Source organism: Sorex araneus, chromosome 2 (genome assembly GCF_027595985.1).
Source record: "Sorex araneus isolate mSorAra2 chromosome 2, mSorAra2.pri, whole genome shotgun sequence".
NCBI lineage: Eukaryota > Metazoa > Chordata > Mammalia > Eulipotyphla > Soricidae > Sorex > Sorex araneus.
In genome coordinates, this window is record NC_073303.1 from 217,951,351 (window position 1) to 217,976,281 (window position 24,931).

Below are 24,931 nucleotides of genomic sequence, written 5' to 3' on the forward strand. Positions count from 1 at the left end.
CGCAGTTCGGTTGCAGAAGGGGTGAGTCCCCCTGACACAGGAATGACAGTGTTGTGCTTGACCCTGTGGTGCTCAGGCACCCCCAGGGATACTCACCCTACAGCTCTGCGGGCGAGGGGTGCTCTGGCCTAATCCTGTGCTGGCCCTGAGCTCCTGGTGGAGCTCCGGAGAACACAGGGGAGGCTGGGGATCGAACCCAGGTGGTCGGCGGGGAAGGCAAGTGCCCTCCCTGTCATCCTATCTCTCCGGCCCGCCCTCTCTTCAGCTGATTCTTTTTCTCCCCCTTTTTTTGCTATTTTGGGTCACACCCGGCAATGCACAGGGGTCACTCCTGGCTCATGCACTCAGGAATTACTCCTGGCGGTGCTCGGGGGACCCTATGGGATGCTGGGAATCGAACCCGGGTTGGCTGCGTGCAAGGCAAACGCCCTCCCCACTGTGCTATTACTCCAGTCCCTTCAGTGGATTCTTAATAAAATAGTGGCACGGGGCTGGAGCCATAGCACAGCGGGGAGGGCGTTTGTCCTGCACGCGGCCGACCCGGGTTCGATTCCCAGCATCCCATAGGGTCCCCGGAGCACCGCCAGGAGTAATTCCTGAGTGCAGAGCCAGGAGTGACCCCTGTGCATCGCGGGGTGTGAACAGAAAAATAAAAAGTGGTTCAAGATCCTGGTTGGAGAGGAGGAGGAGGAGGAGGAGGAGGAAGAGGAAAAGGAAGAGAAGGAAGAATAGGAGAAGAGGAAGAGGCAGAAGGAAGCGAAGGTAGAAGGAAAACCGCAGAAGGAAAATGAAGGAGGAAAATGAAAGAGGAGGAGGAAGAGGAAGAAGAGGAAGGGCAAGAGGCAGAAGGAAGCGAAGGAAAAACGCAGAAGGAGGAAAATGGAGAAGAGGAAGAAGAGGAAGAGGCGAAGGCTTAGAGTAAGAGGAGGAGGAAGATCAGGAGAAAGCAAAGGAAAAACAGAGAAGGGGAAAATGAAGGAGGAGGAAAAAAGAGGAAGAAGAGGAAGAGGCGAAGGAAGAATAAGAGGAGGAGGAAGCGGCAGAAGGAAGCGAAGGAAGAAGGAAAGACGCAGGAGGGGGAAAGTGGAGCAGGAGGAGGACGAAGACCCGGCGTCTGGCTCTCCCCGTCCGTCCCCGGGCCCTGCCGGCACCCACCCCCGGGAGGCGCCCCGGGGCGGATCTGCGGCCCCGGATAGCGGGTCCGACTGACGGCCTGACTGAAGGTCTGTGAGGGCCGGCTGACGGTCTGACCGACGGTCTGTGAGGGCCGGCTGACGGCCTGACTGAAGGTCTGACTGAGGGTCTGTGAGGGCCGGCTGAGGGTCTGACTGAAGGTCTGTGAGGGCCGGCTGACGGTCTGACTGACGGCCTGACTGACGGTCTGTGAGGGCCGGCTGAGGGTCGGACTGCCGGTCTGTGAGGGCCTGCTGACGGGCTGACTGACTGACGGTCTGTGAGGGCCGGCTGACGGGCTGACTGACTGACGGTCTGTGAGGGCCGACTACGGTCTGGCTGACGGTCTGTGAGGGCCGGCTGACGGCCTGACTGAAGGTCTCGAAGGTTCGACTGCAGGTCCGTGAGGTCCGAGCGCGGGTCCGTCGCCCGCGCGGAGAGGCGGCGGGTCCGAACGCGGGTCCGGGCGCGGGCGCGGGGGGCGGGGGCGGGCAGGAAGCGCGGGCGCGGCGGCCGTGACGAGCACGCAGACGCGCTGACGTGGCGCGCCGGGCGCAGCGGGGGGCGGACTCGGGGCCTTTCTTCCCCTCGGCGCCCCCTCCCCCTCCGCGCCCTCGCCGGGCTCGCGGCCCCCCCGGTACCCCCCCTTCTCCCCCTCCCCTCCCCCGCCCCGGCCCTCCCCCGGCGCCCGCCCCCCGCCCGCCGCGAAGAGCCCGCCCCCAGGAGCGCGCCGCCGCCGCCGCCGCCGCCGCCGTCGGGGCCGAGCCTGAGCCGAGCGGCCGCGGGCCCGGGCGGCGGGCGGAGACTCGGGCGCCCTCCCCGCTGCGGCCCGCGCGAGGTGAGGCCGCCTCCCGGCCGAGGGGGCGGCGGGGCGGGCGGCCCGTGGGGAGGGGGCGTGGCGGCCGCGTGGGCGCGCGGGGGTCCCTCCCCCACCCCTCCCCCGCCGCGGCCCCAGTTCCCCGCGCTCGAGCCGTCCGGGTCCGGGGCTCCGTGGGAGGGGGCGGCGGCGGGGGGTGGGGTGGGGGGCGGGGGGAGGGGCCGTGGGCCGGGGCCCGAGCGCCAGGGGCGGGACGACCCCCCCCCCTCCCGGCCCGTGCCGGCCGCCAATGCGCGGGGCCGGGGGCGCGGGACGGAGGGCTGAGGGGGTGGGGGGGCGGCACCACCTGTGGCCTGAAAACTGTTGCGCCCCGGGCGGGCGCGCTCGAGGTGGGGGGGCTCGTTCCCGGTGTGGGGGGGGGCGGGGGGAGGCCTCCCCGTGTCCCCGCTCCCCCGCGCCGGGCGACCACGGCGGGGAGACGGGCTGGAGGGTCGCAGAGGCCGCGCGGCTCCGGGCTGCTCTCGGGGACGGGGTTTCTGGGGCGCGTGGAAGTCGGGCCTGCGACCCGGAGCCCCCCGAAATCTGGGGAGGTTCCGGGGGGCCCGCGGGCCGCCGAAGTTTCCAGCACTCGCGACCCTTGACCGAGTGTCGCTCCACGGAGCCCGTCGCCACGCGGAGCGAGTTACTCCCGGGCAGTGATGAGCAAAGCCCTCCCCCACCCCGCGAGCGCCCTGGGGGTCTGGGAAACCCAAGCCGGGCGGGAGCGGCTGTCAGTTCAGGTGCCGCGGCGCCCGGGACGCGTCCCCGTGTCTCTGGTTTTGAAATAGACCGGGTCAGAGCAGCGACTTGGAGACCGGAGAGGCCCGGGCAGGTGCCACAGCTCTAGCATTTAGCACTGGGTTTGAGAGTCAGATTGACATTGGTGTTAATTGTGGATCCACTTATTTCCTAATACATTATTTATTATTATTATTATTATTATTATTATTATTATTATTATTATTATTATTATTATTATTTATTGTCTTCTAATACTACCTTTCAACCAACCTGTTCTTGGAACCTGAGGCATCAAGATTTAAAAGAAGTTTAAGGGGTTGGAGCAATAGCACAGCGGGGGAGGGCGTTTGCCTTGCACATGGCCGACCCGGGTTCGATTCCCAGCATCCCATAGGGTCCCCTGAGCACCGCCCGGAGCAATTCCTGAGTGCATGAGCCAGGAGTAACCCCTGTGCATCACCAGGTGTGACCCCCCCCAAAAAAAAAGAAGTTTAAAAGAAGTTTAAGTAGGGACTGGAGGGCCTGAGTGATAATCCAGTGAGTAGGGCGTTTGACTTGCTTGCAGCCGACCGGGGCTCAATCCCAAGCATCGCACATGGTGCCCCGAGCACTGCCAGGAGTGATCCCTGAGCATGAGCATTACCGGGTGTGACCCAAAAAGCCAAAACAAATGAATAGGGGCTGGGGCCATAGTACAGCAGGCTGGGCACTTGCCAGGCAAAGTGCCAATCAGGATTTGATCACCGGCACCCCACATACCCTCTCCCCAGTCGGGCCCACCAGGAGTAATCCCTGAGACAGAGCCAGGAGTAAGTCCGGAGCATCACGGGTTTTGGCTCCCAAACAAACAAGAGTTCAAGTAGGCCCAAAGGTTCCAGCCTAGTGTCTGTTTTAGCCCAGGGTTCTATCCCCAGCACCACAAGTACCCTGAGCACCCGGTGAGGGTTCCCCAAGCTTTCCAGTTCTTTATACCGACCCCCCCCCCTTCAGTTCCCTTTTAGTTGTTGTACCTCCCACATCCGCTCCGTTGTCTTGTCTTCTGCACAGGATTGAGGGAGATGAAAACTTTTCTTGAAGGCCCAATGAACTGTTAGCAAAAGTTAAATTTTAGAGTTGCTAGTTCCCGCTGTCTTTGTGTTCTGTGTGATCTATACCATCTATACCGGTAGATCTTCACAACTTAAATCATAATTGAAAATATTGCTTCTATGTCACATAGATATAGAAGTGCCTGATATTTATAGGGTGCTATCACTTTCAGCTGGAGCGACAGCACAGTGGGTAAGGTGTTTGCCTTGCACGCGGCCAACCTGGGTTCTATTCCTCTGTCCCTCTTGGAGAGCCCGGCAAGCTACCGAGAGTATCCCGCCCGCATGGCAGAGCCTGGCAAGCTCCCCGTGGCGTATCGATATGCCAAAAACAGTAACAACAAGTCTCACAGTGGAGACATTACTGGTGCCCGCTCGAGCAAGTTGATGTACTAGGGACAGTGCTACAGTGCTACAGATATTTAGAGGGTGCCTGATTTTTTTTTTTTTTTTTTTTTTTTTTTTTGCTTTTTGGGTCACACCCGGCAATGCACAGGGGTTACTCCTGGCTCATGCACTCAGGAATTACCCCTGGCGGTGCTCAGGGGACCATATGGGATGCTGGGATCCGAACCCGGGTCGGCCGCGTGCAAGGCAAACGCCCTACCCGCTGTGCTATCGCTCCAGCCCCAGATTTTTTTTTTTTTTTTTGATGGGAGTCAAAAAGGAAATAGTATCCTATCTCTCACAGAATACCAGGCTTGATCATTCTCTGTGGGTTCCTTCAGGGCAGCAGACAGCAGCCTTCAGGGGTTGTAAAGATTCCTCAGATCTTCCTGGATCACCTTTCCTTATCAGGCCGCCTAAGTAGTCTTGTCTCTCACCCCCGGCAGGACTTCATTCAGCTGCCTCGCTGGCCTACCCAAATTGCAGCCTTTCCCCCAGGCACATTTACATAATGCCCTATTCTCTGCTTTCTTCCTCTGTTTACCCCTTTACCATAATGGACTGTGTATTCCACCTCCCACCCATTAGCAAGTCAGCGGGGGCAGAGAGCTAGTACTGGGGTAGACGTTTGCCTTGAATCCGGGCTGAACCTGGTTCAGTCCCTGGCATTTGGTCCTCTGAGCACTGCCAGGAGTGAGGCTGAGCATAGCTGGTTGCCATCAAATCCCCTCCCCCCCAGTTCCTCAAGAAAAGAAAACTTCATGAGGACTGATAGCCTTGATAATTGCTTTACCTTGAGCATGTTGCATAGCACTTGACATTTGGCTGGTGCTTAAAAGATTTACTTAGTGACTGGAGCCAGATAGGGTAGGGGTTAAGGTGCTTGCTTTGGTATGAGCTTGTGTGCAGCTGACCCTGGGTTTTATCCCCGGCCCAGCTTCAAACCCGCCCTCCCTCCCCAGCCCCACATTTATTGTTGAATGACTAATAAGAATAGGGTGTGTGTGGTGTGTGTGTGTGTGTGGTATGTGTGGTGTGTGTGTGTGTGTGTGTGTGTGTGTGTTGTGTGGTGTGCTAGCTCTTTGCAACCCAGGATTTACACTTTGGAAGCTGATCCTGTGTGCTGTACCACTTGCTGTCTCGCTAGCCCCTGGAGTTTTATCCTTGCATGATTTCAGTCTTGTAAATTTCTAAATCCTGCTTGGTCAGTCTTTGGGAGTATTGAACTTTCACTAGGATTTTATGAAGTCTTCATCAGAAGAACTTGATTTCTTGTGTTCTGTCAGTTCCTGCTACATTTCTCCTTATAAGAATTCTTGCGGGGGCTGGAGCGATAGCACAGTGGGGAGGGTGTTTGCCTTGCACGCGGCCAACCCGGGTTTGATTCCCGGCATCTCATATGGTCCTACGAGCACCGCCAGGAGTAATTCCTGAGTGCAGAGCCAGGAGTAACCCCTGAGTATCACCGGGTGTGACCCAAAAAGAAAAAAAGCTTACAACTTCAGGTAATTGAGTAAAGCACTTTGAAGGCAGAGAGTGGTGGTGGTCTTTGGGATTGATGGTGTTAGAATGGAGCTTCTCAGTCTTACTTGTCCAAACCTGCCCTTTTTTAGGAAAAACAAAAACAAAAAAAAACAGTGCCTCCTGGAAATCTTCCTCCTTTAAGGATCAAACAGAAAGTGCCCTTCCAGACACAACTGAGGCAACTGTTTTCCCAGGAATATTGCAGTGACTGTCCCCTTGAGGGGGTGTCTGCCATTCTGGGGATCACTATTTTGGTTTTGGGGTCACACCCAGTGGTACCAGGGATTGAATTGGGGTTACAGACAAAGTGGCCGCATTCGAAGTCAGTACCCTATCGGGCCTTTGGGGTCCTGCAGAGCAAGTACCATATCTCTCAAGCTCTTGGGGTCACTGTTTTAGAGGAAGATTAACTCATGGCTTGAATTTTAAACTGCTTTAGATTTTTCACTTGAGGCTTGTCCATGAGTCTGATGAGATCACCTTCTTTGCCTCTTTGGCCTGAGAGAACTGAGCAGCTGGCTTCACTTTGAGTTTTTCATGAAAGATAATGTTTAATATTTATAGTCCTGGCTCACTGGGCTAGCTTCCCCTCCCCCATTCATGTGGGGACAGTTCAACTAAGAAACTATTAAGAATATTTAGAAGCAGTGATGGAGTGTTCACATCTCGGGAACATCTGATTTCCCCCCCCCTCACAAAATAATTCAGGGTAGGGGGCGTGTGTGCATTTTTAGCAACTAAATTCTATTTGTATTAAGTCTGAGAGTAGAGCAGACTCCTCCCTCCCCCAAGTTCTGTGATTGTCACCCATTTATATAGTCTTTACACTGGATTAGTGCGTTTGTTACTTTCATTGACATTCTGGTGAGAATGCCTCAGAGGGATTTTTTTTTTTGGGGAGCAGTTTTAGCCATTATCCTTCAATTTAAGAAAGAACAGAGGTGGGGTGGGGGGTGGGGGGCTGGAGCCAGAGCCATAGTACAGTGGGTTGGGTGTCTACCTTGCACACGACTGATTCGGCTTTGGTCCCTGACATCACATATGAGCCCCCAAGCCTGCCAGGAGTAATTCCTGATCACAGAGGGGTAACTATAACCCCTGAGCATTTCTGGGTATAGCCCAAACTCCTCTTCCCCCCCAAAAAAAATGGCAGATCTGGGTGAGATGCAGCTTTTAACACTTTGTGGAAATGTTGGTGACAAAGATAGGTTTTTGTTTAAGGCCTGGATTTCATTCACTTACTAGTGTGACAGCGTTAGAAGTGTAGGGCCAGAGAGCTATTCCGTGGGCTGAGTCCATACTCTGCACAAAGGATTGGGTTTGATTCCTCGAACAGTACTCATGGTCCCTTCAGCGCCGTTAGGAGTGACCTTGGAGCACATACATAGTCGATATTAGATCCTGACTGCTGCTGGTATGGCCCTCAAACAAAAAAAAAATAGAAGTATATTAGTCATTTTTATTTTGTGAATAATTTCTTTTTCTTTTAATAAAAGGTGGTGGTGGCGGGGTGTTGGCATATCCAGCAGTGCCTAGGGGATATTCCCAACTCTCTGAGTGTTCCCTGTTGCTGCCTTGGTGACCATATAGGTACTGGGGAGTGAACCAGTGTTGGTTGCGTGCAAGGCAAGCACCTGAACCCCTGTCCTGTCTCTCTAGTCCTTGTGAATAATTTCTGACATAGTTTAGACAGATTGAGAAAACCTACCATGTTTATTTTGCCTTCTTTTCAGTCCTTTCGTATGTTTCTAAGAAGTCTTTCTTAGACCTAAGAGGTATTTAAACATCCTTCTGCTATGGTCTCACCTTTAAATATTATTATTATTACTGTGTTATTTATGCTTCATACCTAGAAGTGCTCAGGACTTTCTCCTGACTCTCTGCTTAGGTAGCCCCTGGTAGGGCTCAGGGGACCGTAGATATTGCTGGGGATCGAACTGGGGCTGACCCTGTTGAAAAATAAGCATCTTAACCTCTGCACTGTCTCCATCTCTAAACCTGGGTGTAAAAGTTTTCTGTGCTCCGTCTGAGACTGGACAAGGGACTCTGAGTGTCCTTGGTAGAACATGATGCCAGTTTACAAGTAGGAAAAAAACAACTGGACTCACGGCTTGAGTATGTGGCATGAATACAGGTGGTTGGGCTAACTATAGCAGCCTTCGTCATACATGGTAGCTTTGGTATTTGGTATTTTCTTCCAGCTGCGTCTTTTTCACCCTTCCCTCCCCCCATGTGGAAAACAGTCCATTTCATAGTCTTTTATTGGTTAGTCGTGGTTGCCAGTTTAGTGGTATGGTACCTGTTCCATCTCCCCACTTAAACCAGTCTGCTCATTCTTAAGTACGGATTTATTTTTGAAGGTGTAGATAGGAACTATCTTAGCCTTAATCTGTTTTCACTCTTTTTAATTTTCCTTATATTCTTCTTTCCCCTTTATATTTCTTTAGCACATAACCAACCCGCAGAAAAGTTGAAAGTCCTTAATTAAAATGATTGGCAGTGATTCTGTCATTTTTTACCCGGCTATATGTCAGGACAAAAATTCTGGGATTCTTCTGAAATTCTTCTGCAGGATCTCTTGTGAGTTGTTCAGTTGTTCGAACCAATACTGGGCAAGCTATTTCAACTCGTTAGTTTTGAGAGGGTTTCCCAGAGTGCTTTTCTGTGCTTCAAAAAATTTGGGAGCCCTAGCTTAGAGAGAGAGAGTAGATAGGAGAAAAGGTGCAAAAGCTTCACACAGTCATGTCTCCCAGTAGTCAAAATACTTTTAGTATTTTTGAAGGACCCATTTTATTTTATTCCTCCTCAGTTAATCACAAAAGCTTCAAAAATCTTTTTATTTCCTTTAATTGCTTGCTTACTCGTCTCACTGTGACTTGTTCTAAAGTGACAAAGACGGTTGATTTTTCTTGCGAAACAATTTTCAGGACTTTCTGGGTGTTTTCCTTTTAAATTTTTTTTTATTTATTGAATCACCATGAAATAGAGCATTACAAAGCTAGCTGTTCATGATTGGGTTTCAGTTACACAATGTTCCAACACCCATTCCTCCACCAGTGTATCTTCCAGCACCAGTGTCCCGTTTCTTCCCCAACGCTTCCCACCCCGCCTGTCTCTAAGGCATGCACCTCTCTCTCTTCTCCCCCCCTCTCATACTTTGGGCATTTGGGTTTGCAATACAGATGCAAAAAGGTTATCATGGATATCTCTTTATCTACTTTCGCATTCAAATTCTTTTCCGGAGTGAACATTTCCAACTATTGTTGTCATCCTGGGCCCTCCTCTGTCCTATCTACCCTCCGCCCCCCACGCCCCCACCTCACACACACACACTTGTAGTAATTTCCAACTGGGTATTTTCTTGGGAATATGACGCTAGTTGTTAAATACTCTGTACATCTCTTCCCTAGGGGCTGTGGAGCGGTAATACAGCGGGTAGTCTGTGTGTTTTGTATGTGGCCATCCCAGGTTCGATCCCCAGCACCCATATGGTCTCCTGAACCCCCCAGGAATGATCTCCAAGTGCAGAGCCAGGGGCTGGAGCGACAGCACAGCGGGTAGGGTGTTTGCTTTGCATGAGGCCGACCCGGGTTCGATTCCCAGCATCCCATAGGGTCCCCTGAGCACCACCAGGAGTAATTCCTGAGTGCGGAGCCAGGAGTAACCCCTCAGCATCGCCAGGTGTGACCCAAAAAGCAAAAAGCAACAGCAACAACAAAACAAATGCAGAGCCAGTGCCTGGAGTAAACCCTGAGCATAGCCAGGTGTGGCACAAATAAAAAAAAAAAAAAGATTTCTTCCCTAGCTTAAACCAGTGTTCTCTGTAGATGCCGACAGTATGTCTGAGCACTGCACACCCGGTGGTGCTGAGGGTGTACTCCTGACTTTGTGTTCAGGGATCTCTCCTGGTGGTACTTGGGGGCCGTACTTGGTACTATGGTGCTGGGGACTGGGTTGGTTGCATGCAATACAAGTGTCTTTCCCCCTGTACTGTCTCTTGGGCCCAGTATATCTTAGTTTTGCTCCCCTCCTTTGCTTTTCTTGATTGTGTATTTGTTGTAGCTACACGGTAATTTCCTCCTCTCCCTTTGTAGTTGCTGCTGTTGTGATGGTGAGGGTACCACATGCTTGGTTGTGCTCACCAAGTATTGCACACCTGCTTGTGGTGCTCTCACATGAGGCTGTGGGTTTGTGTTCATGTGTGTTGCACACTTGAGTTGTGCTTGCATACAGGCTTTTCAGGGGTTGTGCTCATTTAATTGTACCAGTGCACATTGCCAGTGGTGCTCTTACGCTCACAGGGTGTTGCACTCCTGGCTGCAGTGTTTGCAGAACGTTGGCTGTGTCGCTTTACTTTCAGTGTTCAGGCATGCCAGGCTGTGTTCAGAGATCCCCACTCTGGTGCTGTGGCGATCCCAGACAGAAGAGTCTCTGCATTTGTACTCAAGGCATGTGGGCAGACACAGGATTGAACTCATAGCTTCATGCTGCAGGACAGACCCCTATTAGCTGTTGAACCATCCGCTGATTCTCCTTCCCTTTATTGTTGCTGTTGTGGTGTTTGGGGGCCACACACTTGGTTGTGGTACTTGCATACAAGTGGTTGCAGGTCTTGCAGTGTGGGGAGAGATGACAGCAGTACCACAGGGAAGATACTTGGTGATGAAGGTTTATACTAGGGTTTGAACTTGTAGCTTCACATCCACAAGACAGGCACTCTGTCACTGAACCACATGCCCAGGCCTTTAGAGAGGTTTTGAACGTGGAAGACCGCAAAATTTTTTTGCAAATAAGTGAAGATTATAACCTTATCCTTGTACATTAAGGTTCTGAAAGACCTCAGTCTAAGTTTATTTTATAGAACTAGAGGTGCAGTCCCACAGCATTCACTCTTGATGGTGTTCTGGGGATCGAGCCTGTCAGCCGTGTACAAGGGATCACACCTAGGGCCTCACACATGCAAGGCATTTTCTCTGTATCTTGAACCTCATCCCCCTCATCCCTGAATTTTGCCAGTAAAATTCTATATCGTTTTTGTCTAATGTACAGACTGAGATAGACTTCTTTTCAGTGGAGGGAGGGGCTCCCCAGGGGCGTGTGTGGCTGTTCCTGGAGATGCTGATGACCGACTGCACCTGGGGAGGCCTGGCCTCAGGGTGTGTATCTGGAGCCTAGCGACGAGATGCGGCTCGGGCCTGGTGGGACTGGCTGGCGGTCCCCAGGGCCACCCCAGTGGTGCTTGAGAGTCTGTGTGGTGTCGGGGATTGACGCCCCTGACTGTCATATGCAAAACTTCCTCTCTAGCCCTTGGAGAGACTTTTAGTTACATTAACTAGTTTCTTCTCCCCTTGATCGGTTATCTGCTCTGTATGGATGCTGTTGTATGTTTCATATTGAGGACATTTGTATTACAGTATTTTTAATAATGACCCAAACCATATTTTGTATCTACAAAGCCTTTGTCTTTCCTAAAAACTCACTGGAGGGACTGGAAAAGATAGTACAGTGGGTAGGGCACTTGCCTTGCATGTGGCTGACCTGAATTTGCTCCCCAGTACCCATGTGGTCCCCTGGTCCCTGCCAGGAGTGATGTGGTCCCCTGAGCCCTGCCAGGAGTGATCCCTGAGAGCAGAGCCAGGAATAAGCCCTGAATACCACATGGTGTGAGCCCAAAACTTAAAAAAAAAAAAGAAAGAAAAAAAAAGCTAAAACAATAACAGGCAATCAAACAAAACCCTACAAAAAAATATCAACAGCAAAAACAAGGTACCCATCCAAAAACAGAATATAAAAACTCAATACAACATTGGAACTTAAGGTGCTGTCGGAACTTACTATACCCCCTCTTCCCTCTCTTAGTTGATGCTATGATAATGGAAGTCTCCCATTTGCTTGGTTGTGGTTCCCATTTGGTTGTGACGCTCATCAGGGGTTGCACTATTTAGTTGCAGTGCAAGGGTAGCCTTATTGGCTGTGCTGCCCACACCTCTTTAAGGTTGCAGTGATTGCTGGGGATTGGACTGTTAGTTGCGGGGCTTGCCTGGGCCCGGCTATGGCACTGGGATGACAGACAGCAGGGTTGCCAGGTTTGTTCTGCGGTGCTTGTGTACGTAGAATCAGGCATCAAAAATCTCAGCCTCATGCTCCAGAAGCAGGTTCTTTAGCCCTTGCATCATATCCTGGCCTCTTCATTTTTTGTCTTTTGGATAAGTGTGTAAAAGCTTCTCTGTGAGGGCCTTGAGAGAGGAGAGTCCTTAAGGCAGAGAAATTCAGTCAGTGACAGATACATTTGAAATACAATTAATTTCTCCTTGATCTCACAAATGATGCTTTCTCCTTATCCTTTTTGATTCTGTGGAAGAAGAAAGAAGAAAATCAAGGGTAGTACTGAGCGAAAAACTTTTAGAAAACATGTGCTATGGATGGGGCGTTAACTGTGTACCCCTAGAAGTCACTTGATATTTCTCATGCCTTGGAGGTATCACCCAGCAATCATCAAGTTCAGTGGGAAAAACGTGATGTGCCTTGTTTAACTTTCCCTCCTTACCTCAGTTTTCTTGCAGTGTGTGTCAGTTCTTCCTTTCTTCCTTCCTTCCTTCCTTCCTTCCTTCCTTCCTTCCTTCCTTCCTTCCTTCCTTCCTTCCTTCCTTCCTTCCTTTCTTTCTTTCTTTCTTTCTTTCTTTCTTTCTTTCTTTCTTTCTTTCTTTCTTTCTTTCTTTCTTTCTTTCTTTCTTTCTTCTAAATTTTATTGAATCACCATGAGATAGTTACAAGCTTTCATGTTTGAGTTACAATCTCAAAATGATCAAACACCCATCCCTCCACCAGTGCACATTCCCCACCACCAATATCCCCTGTATACCCCCCTTTCCCACCCTCCCCCTGCCTCTGTGGCAGACAATATTCCCCATACTCTCTCTCTACTTTTGGGCATTATGGCTTGCAACACAGACACTGAGAGGTCAGGAGAGTATCATGCTAAGTGAAATGAGTGAGAAAGAGAGGGACAAACATAGAGGTACTGCTCTCATTTGTGGAGTTTATTCTTTCTTAAAGCGTTTCTGGGACTTTTTAACTTTTCTGCTTGCATTCCCAGCTCTTTTTCTCCCAGTAATTCCTAAAATGTGTGTTTCTCTTAGGGTTTTTGTTTGTTTGTTTGTTTGCTTTATGGGCCACAGCTGGCGATACACAGGGGTTACTCCTGGCTCTGCACTCAGGAATCACCCTGGTGGTGCTCAGAGGGCCATATGGGATGCTGGGAATCGAACCTGGGTAACCCGTGTGCAAAGCAAACGCCCTCCCCACTGTACTATTGCTCCAGCCCCTCTCTCTCTTAGGTTTTTATTGTATTCTTCCTCTCCACTTTGGATCTTAAACCTTAATGGTGAAAGTGCTTCTTGGTAAATGTTAGTGGCTGTGAGAGCCTTCTCGGGGTTAGGGATAGTCTCAGAGATCAGTACTTGTATACATGTCTTGATTCCTGGCTTTGATTACCAGGACTACCTTATGTTTCACCCTCAGCTGGATGATTTGGTGACTCCCAAGGAACCAACAGTGGCTCCACAACAGTGATGACCCTTCCGAAAAAAGCCTTCAACGTCTGCTTCCCACCCGTCTCTTTGATCAAAGTTCTACATTTTTCTGCTATTCATATGCCTTAGTCCTGTGACTCTATTTCTGCCCAATGTCTTTGCCCCACTCCTTATTCTAGCATCAGCTCAGATGATCCTTGTGAGCCCAAGAAAGATCATTGGTTGAGGCTTATTTGGGGCCAGAACTATGGTAAAGCCAATAACTGAAACTCTGATTTAGTTTTTCGTTTTCATTATCGTGTGTGTGTGTGTGTGTGTGTGTGTGTATGTGTGTGTGTGTGTATGTGTGTGTGTATGTGTGGTTTGGGGACCATACCTGGCAGTGTGTTTGGGGGGACTCCTTCAAGGAAAGCATGCACCTTGGTCCATCTATCACATTGGTTTAGCCTTCGATTAGCTACCACTCTTTTCAAGTCTTATTTTCCCTTTAGAGTTGGTTTAAAATTCTTTTTCTCTGTGTAAAATTCATTTTTCATTCTTCATCTAGCAGTGCTTTTGACTGTTAAAGAAACAGTAATATTAAAAAGGTTTGTACACTAGGAGTGTTTTCCCTAAATGCTAGTGAGGACACGGTTTCTTTTCTTTCTTTTTAACTGTGTTGACTATACTGACTGCTGTGAAGTAAATTCAACACACAGTGAAAGAGAAATTTCCTTAAGTGGCTGGCTGTTCAGAGCCAAACTGGTGCCCCAGGCCAGGAAATACTTAAGTCACCAAGCGAGAGTGGACTGGCTCACCCTCACAGATGGGTTCTCAATTTCTATAGAAAGTTAAATGTGCAAAAGGAAAATATAATTGCTTGCTAGAAGCTAATATGTTTCCTTAACTATAAGAGATTGGCTTCTAATGTTCTTAATTAATTGATAAAGCAGAGGCACTGTTTACAATGTGAGCTTGATCTTGCAGAGTAAATTTAGTGGTTGCTCTCTTTGTTTGGGAAGGTTAGAGGAAGGGGGGTGGCTTGAATGTTGAAAGTTCTCCTGTAGACCTGAAGGCACACTCGGCCTGGTAGCTGAAGCTTCTAGCAAATATGAACACAGGGCAGGGCCGGCTCCTGCTGTGGACTGACCTCACCTTTTTGATCTTTTTCTCGGGATTCTTCATTGTAGGACAAAGCCAATATCTTGTCGACGTGGCTGTCTCTGGGCCTTCATGCCAGGACAGAGGTAGATGGGTTTCAACTTTCTCAAGGAAGCAGATTGGGGCTGGAGCGATGGTATAGTGGGTAAGGCGTTTGTCTTCCGTGCGGCCGACCGGGGTTTGATCCTGGCATCCCATATAGTCCCCCGAACACTGCTAGCAGTGATTCGTAAGTGCAGAGTCAAGAGTAACCCCCGAGCATCTCCAGGTGTGGCCCAAAAAGCCAAAAAAAAAAAATTAAGGAAGCAAATTGTAGAACTTTTTTTTTGAGGAGGGTTGGGAGTGGAGGGGGTTGGGGTCGCATCTGGCTTCAGGTTTTACACCTGGCTCTGTGCTCAGGGGTCATTTCTGGTGGTGGTGGTGATGGGGGGAGGATCAAACTGGGGGTTGATTATGTGCAAAGCAAGCATTTAATCCCTGTTCTATCTCTCCAGCTCAAAAATTTTCTTCTTTTGGTCCATAACAAATGAGCATGATTGAATAATTAAGTATATTTGAACAATGATATAGGAAGACTATTGAAAGAATATAAACATGTTTGATTTTGTATTTAATTCTGAGGGGAAGTAACATCAGAACCAATGCTTGCAACTTAAAAAATTCTTTTTTTGTGGGGTAGGGTTTAGGCCACACCTGGTGGTGCTCAGGGGCTATTTTTGGTTCTGTGCTCAGGATTCATCTCTGATAGGTTTCAGGGGACCATATGCGATGTTGGGGATTCAAACCGGGGTGGCAGCCGACCACCACAACTGCATATCTCCCACACTGTCTCTCCAGCCCACAGCTTCGAATGGTTGACATCGCTGGCCTTACTGAGTTTATCTTAGTTTACCCTGATGAATTGTCTATGTGTGTGTGGAGGAACTCCTTGGGAGTGCCCAGGGACCACTCCTACTTCCACTCAGCTCAGTGGTTTGGGCAATGTGGTCTTATGGTTGAATCATTATCTTAATAGGTGATGTTTGATAGTACGTTTCTTTTTTAGGGTAGTGAAAAACTTATCTTGAAGATATCTCTTAAGGTTATGTACAGTTAGGCTTATTGATAGTATTTATTGATTTATAATGTAAACACTAAAATTGAAATTGCACTTGTTGAGTTGTTAGGCTGACTTTAATATTTCATGCTACCTGTGGATGGCATTTACAGAAGAGGGGCAGACAAATATTTGCAGATAATTAGTGAGCACGCTTTTGGTGTTGCTGGAATGGATCTCTGCCTGTTTGGTGGCCGCAGTCAGCAGGCCTACTCTCGGAAGGCCAAGCACAGTCAGGTTACTAATCTCTAAAGGACGTGTTCCTGTGTCACTGAAGCAATAGTAATACTGAATTTAATATTGGTACACAAGAAGTGATGCTTTATTTCTATTTACATCTTTTTGAAATGAACATTGTGGAGTCTGGGCCAGGGGCCGGATGCTAGGCTTGGGGGTCTGGAGCTGCTGCAACTCTGCAGAGTTCTGCTGTGCCCGGGGACCCCCAGGTTATACCTGGCAGTGCCTGGGAGGCCATGCAGTGGCAGAGACCAAAACCAGGTGGGGGGTGTGTCTGCATGTGCCCTGATGGCTGTAGACATCCCATCTCCGGAAATCAGCTATTGTTTTCTGACTCGGATTTTGTGGATGTGGATCTCTGGTGCAAGAATTGAACCCCAGGGCTTCCCACATGGAGGCGGGCACCTCACTCCTGAGCTGTCGCTGGACCTTCTGTTTTCTTAGAGGCTGAGAAATGGCGATAGTCTTTTCAGTTTGATAGGCTTGATCTAGTAACAGGCCTATTTAGGACTGTACTATATTCTGGTTTATGAAAACCTCTTATTTATTTTTATTTAATTTTTAGTGAAGTGAGGCAGTTTAAAAATAGGTGGGAAGAGTGAAAGAGAAGAATGTGTGTTCAAGAGAGAGCATGGGCTCCTCCCAGGGAGGAAAAAGAAAGCACAGAGACATCGAGACAAGCATGCGAGATGTGTGTTCAAGGGCTTGAAGAGCAGGCCTGGAATCCCTTCTGCTTTATCATTTCCTTTTCTGTTGACTTGTGTTTTGTTCATTTGCCATAGGAGGACACAGATACAAATTCAGCCTTACCATATGTATGTATATATAATACATCTATTTGTAGCTCTATCTATATATGTATCTGCTGCATGAGACTCCCCTATTGAGATATTATAGATTTTTAGGTAAATAATACAGACATTCACTTGGTACTGTTTCATTGTACAGGCCAGCGTTATTTTGCTGGGCAGGGGCGAAGGTGGCCTCCCAAGCAATGCTCAGGGACCCTGGAGGCCCGTACTTGGAATATTTGCCCAACTGTGGATGGCTCTTGGGGCTGGAGCAATAGCATAGCGGGGAGGATGTTTGCCTGGCACGAGGCCGACCTGGTTTGATACCTAGCATCCCATATGGTCCCCCTGAGCACTGCCAGGGGTAATTCCTGAGTGCAGAGCCAGGAGTAACCCCTGTGCATCGCCAGGTGTGTCCCAAAAAGAAAAAAAAACCTAACTGTGGATGGCTCAATGCTCAGACCTAACTGGTCGTGTGATACTTCTTGGGCCTTGTGGTACTGAGGCCACCAGGCCACTCGTGGGTGTCATTATGACCATTCCTGGCAGTGCTCCTGGGCCTCTGGGACTGTACCCAGCAGTATTGGGGGTCGGGGATGGCGGATGGCCGTGCAGTGCTGGGAACGAACGTGTTGTACACCAGTAAGGTATGCACTTTATTTTTAATTTAAATTTTTTTTTTATTTTATAAAGTAGTTCACAATATTTGGTTACATTTAATATTCAAACATCAACATCAATCCCACCACCATTACACCTTCCCACCACCATATTTTGGCTGTTTCCATCCTGAACCCCAATCCCTGCCTCAAAGCAGAACTGGAATAATATATTTTGTATTGTTTGTTGTGAAAAACCACTGAAAATTCTACAAAAAAGTATCCTTAGAGGAAAGAGTCTGAAGAGGGGCTGGAGCGATATTACAGTGGGCAGGACATTTGCCTTACATGCGGCCCACCGGGTTCAATCCCCGGCATCCCATATGGTCCCCCAAGCACCGCCAGGAGTAATTCCTTCCAGCAGATCCAGGATTAACCCCTGAGCATCTCTGGGCATGACAAAAAAAAAGCAGCACTGTTGTCCCATTGTTCATCGATTTGCTCAGGCGGGCACCAGTAACGTCTCCATTGTGAGACTTGTTACTGTTTTTGGTATATCGAATATGCCACGGGTAGCTTGCCAGGCTCTGCCATGCGGGCAGGATACTCTCGGTAGGTTGCCAGTCTCTCTGAGAGTGGTGGAGGATTCAAACCCGGGTTGGCCGTGTGCAAGGCAAATGCCCTTCCTGCTGTGCTTAAAAAAAAAAAGAAAGGAAAGAAGGAAGGAAGGAAGGAAGGAAGGAAGGAAGGGAGGGAGAAAGAAAGAGAAAGAAAGGAAGAAAGGAAAGGAAGGAAGGAAGGAAGGAAGGAAGGAAGAGAGAGAGAAAGGAAGAAAGAAAGAAAGAAAGAAAGAGAGAGAAAGAGAGAAAGAGAGAAAGAGAGAAAGAGAGAAAGAAAGAAAGAGATAGTAGGTTGTTGTATTTCACCCAGGGACCATTAAGCCCTTCTATAAGAGATCACTAACATGTTGTTAAAGGTTGAGCCTTGTGTGCTTTTTTATATAGTATCTGTAAAAAAAAAAGTATATTTTCCCTCTAGGATTGGTTTCCTCCTGCTTTGAACCCCATCAGGTGTGGTGCAGTACTCCTGGAGTATGGTAGGGCGTGTGGTATGAAGTGAATAGATTCACTTGTGGGTGATGCTCTGCCCGGGCATGTGCAGAGCGGCCATGAGCATGGCGGCGGCTGGCTTCTGGAGGTTGTCGGCTTCCAGGGCTGGGTCCCTCGGGGCAGGGAGGGGTCTCACCCGCCCCCCTCCAGGGTGCTCAGAGTGAAACAGCCTGGCGCAGGGTCTGGTGGCATGGTTAGGGCGAGTGTTATGTTGTGCTCCCTTCCGGGAGAGAGGGACGTGCGATCTGGATGGTGGCCAATGACGAGATTATCTGGCGCTGGCCAGAGGTGGCTTATGGGTGTGACTGGTGACTTGCGAGAGACTGGGGAAGACTGGGGGATACGGGCAGGGGATCTTCGTTCCAGGTCCCTTTGAACCCAGAGTTCTCAGTCAAGACTCCTCCAAGGGTATGCGCGTTAGCCCTTTGAGCTATCTCCTTTGGCCCAACAGACCAACATTGTTCGCTTAACACCAATGTAGTCCTCTAGCAATAAATACTTACTTAGAAATGAGAGAAGTCGTCAGTTTAACGTTAGCCTGTTAGGATAAACATCACCTGTATGTTTTTTTCTGCTTGGGGTTTTGGACCACACCAGCAGTGAGGAGGACCTAGTCCTGCCTCTGCTTAGGCATCACTTATTTATTTGTTTAGCTTTTTCTGCACACCAGGCAGTGCTCAGGGGTTCCTCCTGGCTCTGCTCTTAGGAATTTTGGTTGTGCTCGGGGGACCATATGGGATGCCAGGGATCGAACCCGGGTTGGCCGCATGCAAGACAAATGCTGTACTGTCACACTGGTCACTTCTGATGGTGCTCAGGGGGTTATGTCCTATACTGGTCTTTCCTGTGCTTGGGACTTCCCCATGCGTAGTGTGTGCTTCAGCCCATCGAGCCTCCTCCAGACACTTCATGTGCTTTCTAATAGGGTTGCACTCTGTTAGAAGATCCCCTTAAGTCTGGTCTTTCTATACTTTTGATAGTGAGCTTCAGGTCAGGTTTATAGCACTGTTCATAGCACTGCACCCAAAGTAATACCTTACAAAGAAAATTTATAAAAAGAGAAGCTCATTTATGTCCAGGCTTAATAGGTGTCTATTTCTTAAGTATGATGTTATTTACTTAAAGATAATAAATGTGAAATTGTCCTATATTCAAGGAGTTAATATTTTAGTATAGGTTATTTAAATGTATAGAAATTTTTATAAAAATGTATAATTTATAAAGTTTTTTATAAAATATTTATTAAAGACATATTATTAAAAACCTGCAAGTTCATAAGTGTTTAAAGGCATAAGGGCTCTGCTAGACACCTCTTACCTAATAACATGCAACCTTTCCTAGAACTTTCTTCCCCACACTTCTCCACCTAGCTGACTCCTGCCTGTTGCTCAAGTTCCTGCTGGTGCCTCAGTGCTCCCCGTAGAGTCTTTTTAGATGCTGTTGTCCTTCCAAAGCATCTGTGTATGCCTCTGGCAGTGTCTCTGACTGACCTGTGTACAGTCTTCAAAAAATTAAGAATATGGGAAGTCAGCCCACCTTCTTAACAGCTCCATTTTTAGCTTACTTATTGTAGTTTGAGCCCATGCTTGTAGTGGTGTTGCTCTATGATTTAGATGTATACAGACACCACATCTCTACACCATCAATGGGTCTGAGGCCACTCACCCTTGCCCCTACATTATTTCCTTTCTACTTCTTGCTCTGACCCTTCTGTTTCTCTCCTCTGAAGTTTTTATTTCTCTGATTAGGCTCAATTTGGATACCTTCCATTCCCTTGTCATACTGTATATAAGATAGCATGGTATATAAAACTACAGATAAATGAGAACATCCAGCATTTGTCCTACTTATTTTGATATCCTCCATTTTCATCTTAGTTGTAATGAATTGCATGATTTTATCATGAAGGATTTATTTATTTATTTACTTATTTTTGGGTTTTTGGGTCACACCCGGCGATGTTCAGGGATGACTTCTGGCTTTGCACTCAGGAATCACTCCTGGCGGTGCTCGGGGGATAATATGGGATGCTAGAAATCGAACCCGGGTCGGCCGCGTGCAAGGCAAACGCCCTACCCGCTGTACTATCGCTTCAGCCCCCAAAAGGATTTATTTTTTAAAAGAAGCTCTGCAGCCATGTGGAAACTGAGTTGGAATTAACTGGAATTAGGGAATTAAATTTATGGGCAACGATAGTAATTCAGCTAAGAAGTAATATCTAAAGTGATTCTGAAAATGTACAGGGTGAGGTGAATCAAGAGGACTTTTGTTTTGTTTTGCTTTTGGGCCACACGTGGTGATGCTCAGATGCTCAGGGGTTACTCCTGGGTTTGCACTTAGGAATCACTCCTGGTGAGCTTAGAGAACCATATGGGATGCCGGGATCAAACTCGGGGGTCAGCCATGTGCAAGGCAGTTCCTTATCTGCTGTACTATCACTCTGGCCCCAGATTCAAGAGATTTTTAGGGGTACAATCTGTTAGACTTAGAAGTGTGTATGTATATGCGTGAAGTGGCAGGTATAGAGGTAGGGAGGAAAGAAGAATAGTGATTAGCTGGATTTTTCTAAGTCACTTACCATCGTGGATGGTAATGTCATTTATGAGTTAGGGAATACAGAAAGATGCATGTTTCAGAATTAGGGGGAGGTGTTTGGTTTGAGATTGATTGACTTTGAGGTACATGTGGAACCATGTTCTAAAAGGAAGTTAGATGAATGGGTCAGGAGTTGGAAACAGAGGTTGGTCTGGAGACTCCTCTGGGAGTCAGCATTGTATATGTTGTGATTGGAGTCATGTGTTTGTGTCATTGAAGGATCATGTTGTGCCTGAAGAGCTGAAGGAGTGAGCTTGGGAAGCATGGACACAGCTAAAGGTGTGGATACCGGTGGAGTCTTAGACGAAAGCTCATGGCACTGGGAGGGAGATGAAAGACCTGTAAGTGTGTGTTGTAGAATCTTAAAGATGAGCGTTTCAGGGAGGAGGAAGACAGTAACGTTGGTGAGATGGGATTGAAAAGTCAAGTAGTATAGAGAGAAAAGAGCTTATTTGATTTGACTCTTAGTTCATTGATGACCAGTGAGAGCAGGACCACTGTAGTGACGAAAGCAGACGCCCTGCATTGAGTTGAGGATTAAGTAGGAGATGGAAAAGAAAAGGCAGATAGACCCCATTTTCCAGGGCGATTATAAAGAGATGGAACAAGGGGATAGTAATGAAGGAGTGTGGGGTTCCAAGAAGAGTTTTTTTATTTAGAAGAAATTGGAGCATTAGCAAAACAGTTGTGAATGATAATAATGGAATTAAGTGCTTGAGCATATAGAGATGGAATCCAAAGCCAAAATAGAATTATGGTTGTTGTTGTTTTCTTTTAATGCATGGAAGAGTCAAGAAAGTAGTGGGGACATATCTTCCTGGATAAAGGAATTTGAGAAAATTGCCTTAGATAGTACTACTCATGGTCTAGGAAGCCTATCCTTTTGAATTACAGGCCTTCTGTGTTAAAGAATGTCAGTAGAAGAGGGACCTAGAGAAGAGGGCCAAATTTAAATAGTTCTTCAGAGAATGGGAGGGACAGCTGACTAATAATCTTGAATGACTAAGCAGGTAGAGATGGGGCAGTATAGGGGTGGGGAGGCAATTCAAGCAGGTAAAATCGCCTGGACAAAAATCTAAGCATATTGAAAGAATATGATATGCATGGAGAGATACTTATGTACCTGTCCATCTTTTTTTTTCTTTCTTTTTTGGGACACAGCTTGGTACTTGGGGGTTCTTCCCAGCTCTGTGCATGGGTGATTCCTCATGGTTCTCAGGGACCGTATCGGGTGTCAGGGATCCGACAGGGTTGGCTTCATGCAAGACAAACGTCTTAATTCCTGCACTCTCTCTCTGACCCTAAGATACTAGTGTTTTTAATGATTGGAGAGGATATACAGCAATCCTGATTTTATGATAGGCTTTCACAGAGAACTTTTTTTTTTTTTTTGCTTTTTGGGTCACACCTGGCGATGCACAGGGGTTACTCCTGGCTCTGCACTCAGGAATTACCCCTGGCGGTGCTCAGGGGACCATATGGGATGCTGGGATTCGAACCCGGGTTGGCCAAGTGCAAGGCAAACGCCCTACCCGCTGTGCTATCACTCCAGACCCTTCACAGAGAATATTTTGAGAAGAAGAGGAACTTCAAGTTTGAACAGAATTGAAAAGATAAAGGTAACTGGTAGCCATTAGGAGAAATTCGGGCAATTTCCAGTAGAGGAGAAACGCTGGCTAGGCAGCTGTTGTAGTTAAGTGTACAGAAGGTGTTGAAATGAGGATAGATTAGCACAGTGTTTCAAACAGGTGGATGCCATCCCTGGTGGGGTAGGGGTCTGGAACTAGCTTTAGGTGCAATTGGGGGGCAATTTCTGTGCTATTAAAGAAGATTTGTAGGGGACCGGGAGGTAGTACTATAGCTAGGATGCATGCCTAGCATGTGCCTGACCTGAACTGAATTCTGGGCACCACATGATCTTTGAGCATTGCTGGATGCCACCCTGGGGGACCCCCCCCCCACTGGATCTGGCCCTGAGGACTCCCGGAACCCGTGCGGCAGGGGTGTCCTGGTATCTGCACACAGGGCTTGAGCAACACAGCATCTCAGGCCTTTGCGTAGAACTGCTGGCCGGGGTCACTGAGACTTGCTTTTGGCCCTGTTGGTGAGGCCTCCTCCAAAAAGAGAAAGATTTCTAGTGAGTGCTGAAGAATTTTTTTCTGAAAAGGGAGTGGTAGGCCAAATAAGCTTAGGAATCTCTACACCAGGATATACTGCTTAAGGACAAGCTGCAGAATTCAGTGGCTTGAAGCAGTTTTTCACATTTGCACCGCATGTCCATCTACCAAGAATAGGTTTGAGACATTCAGTTATTTAGGGATAAAGGCTGACGGAGCAGACAGTATGGGAACATATCCATTTGCTCTGCTGGAGGCAGTGTGAGTTCTAGAAGTCTTTGCTCCATTAACGAAATTCTCAGCTCCAAAGTGATGGGAGTAAAGAAGAGAGGCAGGAGCTGAGAAAATCAGATGGGTTCGGGATTTAGTGCCAACATTTGGAGATTGATTAAAGAATGGGGGAGAGAAGGAAATTGTGACTCTTGAGTTCTGATTTTTATTTTAGTTTTTAATTTTTTTGGCTTTTCGGGCCGCACCTGGCATTGCTCAGGGTGTCGTGTTTGTCTTTAAACCTCTCCTCCCCCTTTTGTTTGTTGCTATGGTTGATGTTGTGATAATGGGAACACGAGTCTTGCTATAGTCCTGGCAAGTGCTGGCTTTGGTTTTTGGTTTGGGGGCTACATCTGTTGGTGCTCAGGGACTACTCCCAGTTCTGTGCTCTGGGATCTTGTGGTTCCAGGGACTGAACCACATTTTATGTGAAGCATGAGCTCCAGCCAGCCACTAAGCCATCTCTCCAGTCCTACTTTCCCGTCTTTGATTCTCACCAGTGGGCTGTCTGTCAGGATGCAGTGCTCACATGTGTGATTGCGGTGCTCACTGAGGTTTTCTTTAGTTGTACTTGCACCGTGCTTGCTGGGAATTGCATTCTTAGCGAGACACAAATTATGGTGGTGATGCTCACCAGAAGTCACTGCAGGCTCACACTTGTGCTTGCAGAGGTCATACTTCCTGGCTGTCTTTCCAGTTGTGGTTCTTAGCAGGGCTTGTGCCCCTCTTTGTGGTGCTTTTACGCTTGGCTCTGATATTGCCAGAAATTGCCTGTGGTCACACAGCAGAACTGTCAGGATTGAGCCCTGGGCATGTGGCACCCTCGGGATCTGAACTTGTGGCCTTACACTTTCAGGATAGGTACTCTGAATCTCTGTGTTGTTCTTCCAAACCTAGATTCTGCCGTGAATGAGTGCGTGTTGTTGCTGATGTAAGATGGGAGACCTGGAAGATTCCCCAGGGAGAGAATGTGTGCCTGGCACGTGCAGTGCCCTGACTATGATTTCTTGCTCCCACGGCCCCCTCAGACTCTATTGGTATACGCCCAGTGGCCCATGAGCACCGGACCATCAGATCCTGTAGCAGTAAGAGTGGCCCTGGGGCCAGGCAGCACTGCTAGTGGCATCTGTTATTTAAAAAAAAAAAGATTCTTTTTAAAAGGGACTGGGGGACAGGGGAGATAGCTCAAAGGGCTAGTGAACATGCTTTGCATGCAGACGACCTGGGTTCAAGTTAGTAGACAAAAATAACGAAGAGTGGACCAGAGATCCGAAATAGAGACTCAGAAGAACACAAACCACTGACGCTAAGAATGTTCCCCCTCCCTTGAGTTATAATCGCTCCTGTCTGGGAGTCACACAGTTACGGTGCTTGCTGAGTTTGCACACTTGGAGCACGAGGAATTCTGGTGACAGTGCTGCAGGGGGTCGCATTCCAATGTGGAGGGCAATCGCAGGGCTCAGACTCACACAGGCCGACACATACAAAGTAGGTCTTTAGCCCTAAGCCACATCCCTGGGTCTGAAGAGACTCATTTTGGCCCACACTCTGCAGTACAAACGAGGAGACTACTGTCGCAGCATGGAGCTCAGCCCCCCCCCGCCCCCTCTCCCCCCGCCTGTAGTGATCAGGGGACCATCTGTTGCTGGTGGGTCTCCCACATGCGAAGCGTGCAC

General features: G+C 48.5%; 1 protein-coding gene across 2 annotated transcripts in view; it reads left to right on the top strand.

Annotated features, from left to right (window-relative positions):
* Positions 1-1,874: 1,874 nt before the first annotated feature.
* R3HDM2 (R3H domain containing 2) overlaps positions 1,875-24,931 on the top strand; it is a 184,269-nt gene continuing 161,212 nt past the window's right edge. For both annotated transcript variants that reach the window (XM_055128739.1, XM_055128740.1), the window contains exon 1: positions 1,875-2,011. The gene's annotated coding sequence lies outside the window, so the exon portion shown is untranslated. The remainder of the gene's footprint in view (positions 2,012-24,931) is intronic.